A 7780-nucleotide genomic window follows, 5' to 3' on the forward strand; every position below is an offset into this window, starting at 1 on the left:
ATAAAATGCTCAGGGGCTAATGTTATGGAATAAATGACTGAATTCCCATCAAATGATCTCATTGCATTTTAGAAGTAATACAATTTTACCTTCATTTAAAAATACATCTTTATCCAAAACCTGCACATAGAGGGTTTCAGTGTTACTACCCTTAGAGAAATTGTCCCTGATGCTGTTTTTTCCACCCATGATTTACAGCAGCCTATGTCACAGATGTCTTATTCAGGAGACAGATATGTCAGAAGAAAAGTGTCAAACGAGTTCTGAAGCAGTGATGAAATACACCCTCTGAAGATTCATAATCTACATCAAAATAAATAACTTAGTAAATAACAGAATAGCCCCAAACTCTGAAGTTTTTAAGAAATTAAATATGTGGCTTGCTGGAAAGACAGCAAACAGACATGCTTATCAGTGAGAACAGATACGGGTATTAATTGTTGCAATTTTGCCTTATATGTCACTTTGAAGTAAAGGGTTTCCCAAAACAGAGATTTAGCTGAAATACCAGGGCAGTACTCAAACAGCAGAGATGACATGAACTGTTTTCTCTTCTCCCTTTTGTTCCCCTTTTACACAGTGTAGTGTTTTTCTGCACAAACATCTTGTCACTGAGGGAGTCTTAGAGGACTCACACAGCCTGTCCCCTGTGCCTTCAGTGTGCCTGTGGAGCAGCATGCAGGTGGTTCTCAGAGGCTGGAAATGGTGCTGGTGATGCACTCAATCCTCTCACATTACCCTTGTTCTGAGAATACTTCAAGTCCAAGTTTGTTCTGAGCATTAAATTGGCCTTGAGATGAAACAGCTGTCTGAGTTTCCTTGGAAGGAGGCCAGCTGGCTTTTAAGGAAGGCATTGGATATCCTAAGCAATGTTCCCAATCTTGTCCTTTCATCTAGTGTCCCATGACACAAAATGATCTCTTTCTGGGAGCTGTCTTGCAGCTTGTGAATGTATTAGAGGTGCAGGTTGAAGAACTTCTCCTCTTTCCCCCAGCTCAATAGTCCTCACTCTGATTTTTAAAGCAGTTCAAAAAGGCACCCAATAACATCAACAGCAAGCAAAGGCTTTAGCCTAGGATTCTACAGATATCACATTCTCAGAGTACCCACATGATCTAAACACTGCCTTAATACAAAAAACAAAGGGCAAAAAGCCTGCAGGCAATTAGTAACCAGGTGTAGTGGAGCAGCTTTGTGCTCTCACATCAGCTGGTGAAGCAAGGTGAGCATTCCCTGATGGTTCCTACAGCATTTGGTGCCAGATACCAGCACCTTGTTCCACTCACTGCACTCATCACTCTCACCACAGCTCGGCCATTTAGCCTGGATTTCCTTTAAAAGTAAAATCCACAAGTACAAAACAAAGTCACTAAGTACAACACTTCCTTTTTTTGCTGGAGCAAAATATACAAATGCATGAGTATTCCTTCAGAAATGTTGACCTTTTCTGCTTTTCTTTGGATCCAGAGTAAAATCCCATTTCGTATGATTGCCATCCCTAATGAGACAGAACTGCTGTCCTCTTCACGGCTCCCTGCAGCTGACTCAACAAGTCACTATGTGTGATGGCAGCATTTTAGAAAAAAGGCAGGTTGAAACACTGTGGTACTTCTCTCATCATGATAGAATCATTGCTGATTAACAAACACTCTTTTCACATGTGCAGTAGTTTAGTGTTTATTAAAACCTAGAGATCAATAGGTTTTCTTAATATGTATTGCCTCTGGGTATCATATACCACCATAAAATAGAAAAATTCCTATAAGCTGTGTGCTTGATACTCAAATGAATATTTTAACCTTTCAGAAGAAAAAAACCACCCCAGTTCCCCCCACACCAGCTTTCCTCAAGAATCCACTTAATCATATTTTGAAATTTAATAAGGTTTTAGGAGTGATAACAGTGTGCTAGGTTACAGCAATGGAAGGGAATGGATTATTCTAACCTTTAACAAGAGCAAATGTGAAGGGCGATTAATTTGGGAGGCTTTCTGAGGTTGGAAACAACATCTTAGCTCCTTGTAGTCTATTGTTCCATCTTCTATTGAGATTGCACAGCCATCTTCTGTTTAACTTCCCCCAGTAAGCTCCCTGGAGTTATGGTACCACCAAACAAGCTGAACCCATACATGGAAATTAAATTAATACATCTTAGATAGGTGAGAGCTAAAACAGAAACAGGGGAAGGTTCTTGTGCTGAGTTCTGCAGCAGATCAGAGCAGATTATCACCATGGTTCTTCTGGGTTTAGACGCAGCCCATGAACAGAGGAATCCACTCATCTCACAGTCCCAGAGGGTGAGCCTACATGAGCTATTGTGTCACAGCAGAACAAATAGTATGCAAATAACTACTTTGAAACCTAGTTCTGATCTGTGTTTTCATTCCCACCTAAGGGCAGTTCTCAATAGAGGCTTTGATCAAGCAGGCTTTGGTGATAACTTTGACAATTCTTAGTAAATTATTCTGTTGTTGGCAGCAATCTGGAATTGCCTACATTCACTTGGTTAAAAGTTTCCATGACTTCAGTGTATGAGTTACAGAACACCTCTGACCAGAGCTGGGGAGAGAGACAGGAGGCAAAGGACTGGGGAGGATCTGGTGTGGAGCAGAGGGTTGGTTTGGCGTGTTTTCCTTCTCTTTTCTTTTCAGAGGCAGAGGAAGGTGCAGATCTACAGAAAAGTCATTCAAGTGACAAGTCACTCTTAAACCATGAATTTTCAGGCACTGAACAGGGGATGCCATTTTTAGCACTATGAGCTATTTTCTGGTGTGTTGTTGACTACAGTCTACAACAGATTTGTCTTCTATATTTCTTTTTTTTCCTTTTAAATAGCACAATTATGCAATAAGCTCTTGATATTTATCCTACTCAAGTCACTAGAAATGTATGGCAGACCTAAAAAGCAACATGAGTGAGCCCTTGATTACAGATACAGAGAACTGGCACAACCTCTTCCTGCTGAGAGAGCTCCTGGAACAAATGTGTTTGTCTCTCTGTTTCAGATATATCTTTTACCTCTGCATCTCATTTGGATCTATGCCGTGGTGCCTGGGTTGAAGCCCTGCTGCATCAACTTTGAATTAAATTCTTCACAAGCCAGAATTGTCAGGTTTTTTAAGAGCAGGAAGAAGATAGAGCAAAATGATATAAAAAGCTTGGAAAATGTTTTTTGAAAAATTCTAATGCAAAGGGAAGGTAGCACACAAAGAAACAGTGGGGAGAGAGGAATGCAAGGGATGGACTGTACTAAATCAGCATGGATAAGCCTTCTCACCAAAGCTCACACATGACATTGTAATCAGTCTGTACACATTTTACTAGTAACCAAGGCATCATCGCAACCTGTATATCAGCTATATCCACGTAAGCAAGCCCACAGTCACTGCTATTGCATTTTTAGGTTTGGTTTTTTTTCTCTTTTTAAAGGTGACTACTTTTAATCGTTTAGGCTTATTGTATGCCACATCCAATTTTTTTTTTTAATAAATATTTATTTTAAAATTTATTTAACTTTTTGGTAATATTAAATAGTTCAAATCTAAACATGCCCTCTGTTCACCTGGTGATGAGTACAGCATTAATTCTGTTTTTCAGTCCAGCTAATCTGTAGTTTCTCAACCTGATCTTCTATAGAATATTACAACAGATTGGGAGAAAAGAAAGTCACAGCAGACAGACCTGAAGCCATTTCATTCTTTGTCCTCTGCAAACAGTAACAGGGGTCAAAGAACCACAGGACAGGAGGATGCAAATATGTCAAATACTCATCTTGCCAGATACCAGCCATTTCTCTAGATTTTTGCTTGGTTTGACTTGATCCCAAGGTCCCATCTGGGAACCATCAGACTTCAGGACTGTGAAATTTAGCTTTTGTAGCTTCACTGGCAGAATGACCTAACACATTGCCCACACAGTGCTCTCTCCCTGGATTTAATATGGATTTGCAAAATGATTCGGCATTGATGGGAGATGAGGGGTGGTGAGCAGGAGAGCACAAGAATCAATGCACGAAGCACGAGGCATTGCTGCTGCTCACTGAGGACAGCTCTGCTGGCTCATTAATTCTTAGCCCTGTTGTTAATCTCGGATGCTCACTTGGTTCTGCGACCCCACCAGGCTTCCGTTTAACACTGCCCTCTGTAATGTTCCTTTTTCCAGCTGGTTTTCTCTCGCTGGAACACTGCTGCTCTCTAGCTTTCAAAACTCCCTGTATCCTCAACTTTTTGCTCACGAGTGATTTGTTCACAGACTTTACTGATTTCCTGTCTAAATTAAGCTGAAAACATATTATTCACATCCTAGGCAAAGATGCCATATTTCTTTTGCATGTTTTTAAAATGCAGGAGCAGAAATAACCCACCTCTGAAAGGAAGGTGAGCAAAAGCAATCTATCTCCCAGGAGCAAAGATAAACTGGAAGGACAAATATTTACAGCACATGGGAGACATGAAGTTTCTTGTGGACAAAGTGCCCCTGCACAGCTGAAAGTGAATATACAGGCAAGAATCATGGATCAAGTCACACATGAATGTCCTTTACCACTCACAGATTCACACAGCACCCTCAGTGGGCAAGAGAGGGGCTGACGAGACTCTCGTGAGCAGTGAATTGTTTTTACCATTTATCTTCCTTCCTCTTATGTAAGCAGCAAAAGAATGAACAGAAAGAAAGTAAGAACATTTAACCTGCATATGAAGATGCTGCTGTGTAGAAGAGGCTCTGATATATGTGGATGGCCTTGGGAAGGAGCTTTGCCTGTGTATGGGAAGCTCCAGGTGCTGCGTGGGGAGGGCATTGCTGTGACCTTCTCAGAGAGCCTGGGGATGGTAGGAGCCTGAACATGAGTGGTACCTGGTGTGTTGAGGGTGTTTGTGAGAGTCACACCACGGGCAGGCAGGGCAAAGGAAACACCAGCACTGGGAAAGTCAGTGCTTTTGGAATAGTTGAGGTTTGTAGGAGAAATCTGGCATGGCTAAACACTCTCTATAATCTCCAACAGGTTTTTATCTGAAGATAAAGGTACAGCCTCTAGTAAATCACCCTTTTAAGGTAATATTTGCATAAGAGAGGTCTGCAGCTTGGCCAGCTCACTGAAGGAACATTTCAGCACGGCTGTGGCTACGGCACTGACTGCCCTACCAAGATAGATGCACAACTTTCCCTCATGCAAACATAAGGAAATTCTCCCATTCACTTCTACCTGCTCAAAGTTATGGTGATGACCTGGAAATCACTGTGATCTAAAGGCATATGATCAATAAACTGCCTTTGATTTCACAGACCTAAAGGCAACTTCAGAAGCCTGAACTTTGGAGAGAGGGGCTGTCCTTTATACAACCAGATTTGTCAGCAAGGGAGAGCTCTTTGATCTGGATCTTTTGCACAGGCTTCTCCTGACCTTTCCTCCCACACATAGGCATCTCTTGGGGCACATATCCAGCCAAACCTTTGAATTCAATTCATATTCTTAGAGTTTTCTTTTGTGTTCATCCTGTATTTCAATGATTAATCTAAGAGCAAAATTTATCTTTGCTTACAAACTTCCTGTGAGGAGTTCAGTTTTGTATTTGGTATCTGACTGTTGATTCCTTTAGACACAGGGAAGAATTTATTTATGAATATCAAGTGTGGAAACTGTCGTGCAGTCCTCAACTCACCTGTGTTTGGGGCAGCTGTGGGCAGGACTCAAGGTAAAGGAGAAGGGAGGTCCTGGGTGAGACCTCAGTAACCATGTGACCATCAACATCCACCTCTGGCTGAGTTTTGTAGCACAAAACTTGCTATGAAAAAGCTCATGAAACTGGGACCAAGTGCTTACATGGCCGGGGACCCCCTGCTTTAGCAATTTCAAACAGGCAGAGCATTAGCTGGATTCCTACTTGCTCAGCAGAGTTCGGGAACAGAACGGCTCAGAGTTTAGAAGGCAGATATATTTATCACTGACTAGAACTGACTGAACCAGGAACACTTTTATTAATCATTACAGCAACGTGTAAATGCTGCTGGGCAAAGGCTCACAGTGTACTCGGAACAGTTCGTTGGACAAATGTAACGAGGGTCTTCTTGTAGGAGCACACTTGGGCAAAGACATGAATGGAAAGAACGCTTTGCAACTTGGAGCCTTGAGGCAGCCAACAGTGCCCTCTTCGGGGTTCTTGCTGAATTCCTTCAGTAAACCAGGTATTTACAAACTGCTGGCTGTAAAATGTGTGTTTTACCTTTACTTTACTCCTCTTCACGTTATGTGTGAACACTAAGCACCGGTGGAAAACAGACCCATTCTAAAATAGTTTTTCTAATTGTTATTTTCAATATTACATGCTGACAGGTATCAGGCAGATTACTTGATCTCTACACCATGGTCCAGGATGCTTATACTTATTTTTAGCCTGTATGAAGAAAAATTTCCAACTGAAAAATAAATTACAGAATGAACTCACCAGATGCCAGTTTAGGTGCTAAAATACTCAGAACTTGGGTCCAGGTGCAATATCATAAACCAGAAATTGTCCAGACTTAGCTGAAAGTCTGAAAATTCCCCTTTGCCCAGTGTGCTATCACTGACACAAGACCCCTGTGAGCCACGACTGGCTCCACCTTCATGCCCACTCTAATGCCCCTCAAAGAACCTTCTACTCCACCACCTAGGAAAGTATCTCAGGAGCCTTGAAGCCCTATTTTAATACACATCCCTTGAACTACAGTTTAAATGACCTGGTCAGGCTCTTTGCCCCTTGAGCCTGTGCTATTCCAATTCTTCTTTACAGTGGGAAGTCTTCAGAGAGTTTCCTTAGGTCTTTCTGAGCAACTCTGCAAAATTCCTTTGAGGTTCCCCCTCAGGTTATGTTAAAACAACTATAAATTCTCAAGTTTGTAAGTCAGACCTTAGTTCTAAAGTTTTCAAAGCTTAATCACAACAGCAATAGGCAGCCTTTTCAGCAACTGCCCGGCAGCTGTATTGATCCTACATTTGTACTCAGCATCACTGAAACACCAGCAAAATAATTTATGGCCAGTGACAGAACAGCTGCTACCAACAAATTATAACCAGAAATAAACAGATAACGCAGGGTTATGAAAGATAAAGCTTGAGGGGCACAACTGAAATCTAAGAAGAAATAATCACAAATCCACACATCTAGTTTCAAATATAAAACCCCTGGAACAATAGGAACAGTGCTTTACCTGAGACTGCAGACAACAGTGCAGGAACCAATCTGAGGAAGGGCAGAGGCTAATAAGGAAAGGAAGGAAAAGCAAAGAAACATCTGAACAGGTAAGATTGCTTGAGATAAAAGAATTTAGGGGCTTGGTTGCTTTTCCTTCAGGTTTTGGAGATCAAGATGAAATGGAAACTCAGGATTTTTGCTATGTCTGAAGAGAAATAAGAAAAACAAACACAGAACTACTGCAGCACCAAGGCTTACTGATTATTCTGTAATAATGCAGGTGGTGATCGATGCTCAGATGGTCTAGAAGACAAGGAAACATTATGAAACACAGTCGGAGTATTTAGTCTGCAAAGAATCAGTATAAAGGCTTTTTTATCTGAAAGCCTGTGATGCTGAAGCTCAAGCAGGCTGGATACAGCCACAGAAATGCAGTTGGCTGTGGCAGTGCTCTCCAAGGATTCACTGTCTGTGTGCTGGGGAGTGCCTGAGGAGGTGTAAGAAGCACCTGCTGCTCTGCACTGCACTGCTGTGTTTGGTTACATTCTGACTTGCCTTTTTTCCATCATTATGCACATCTTCTTGAATTGCCTGCTTCAGACCAGAGAG

This window comes from Corvus hawaiiensis, chromosome 15, assembly GCF_020740725.1.
Source record: "Corvus hawaiiensis isolate bCorHaw1 chromosome 15, bCorHaw1.pri.cur, whole genome shotgun sequence".
NCBI lineage: Eukaryota > Metazoa > Chordata > Aves > Passeriformes > Corvidae > Corvus > Corvus hawaiiensis.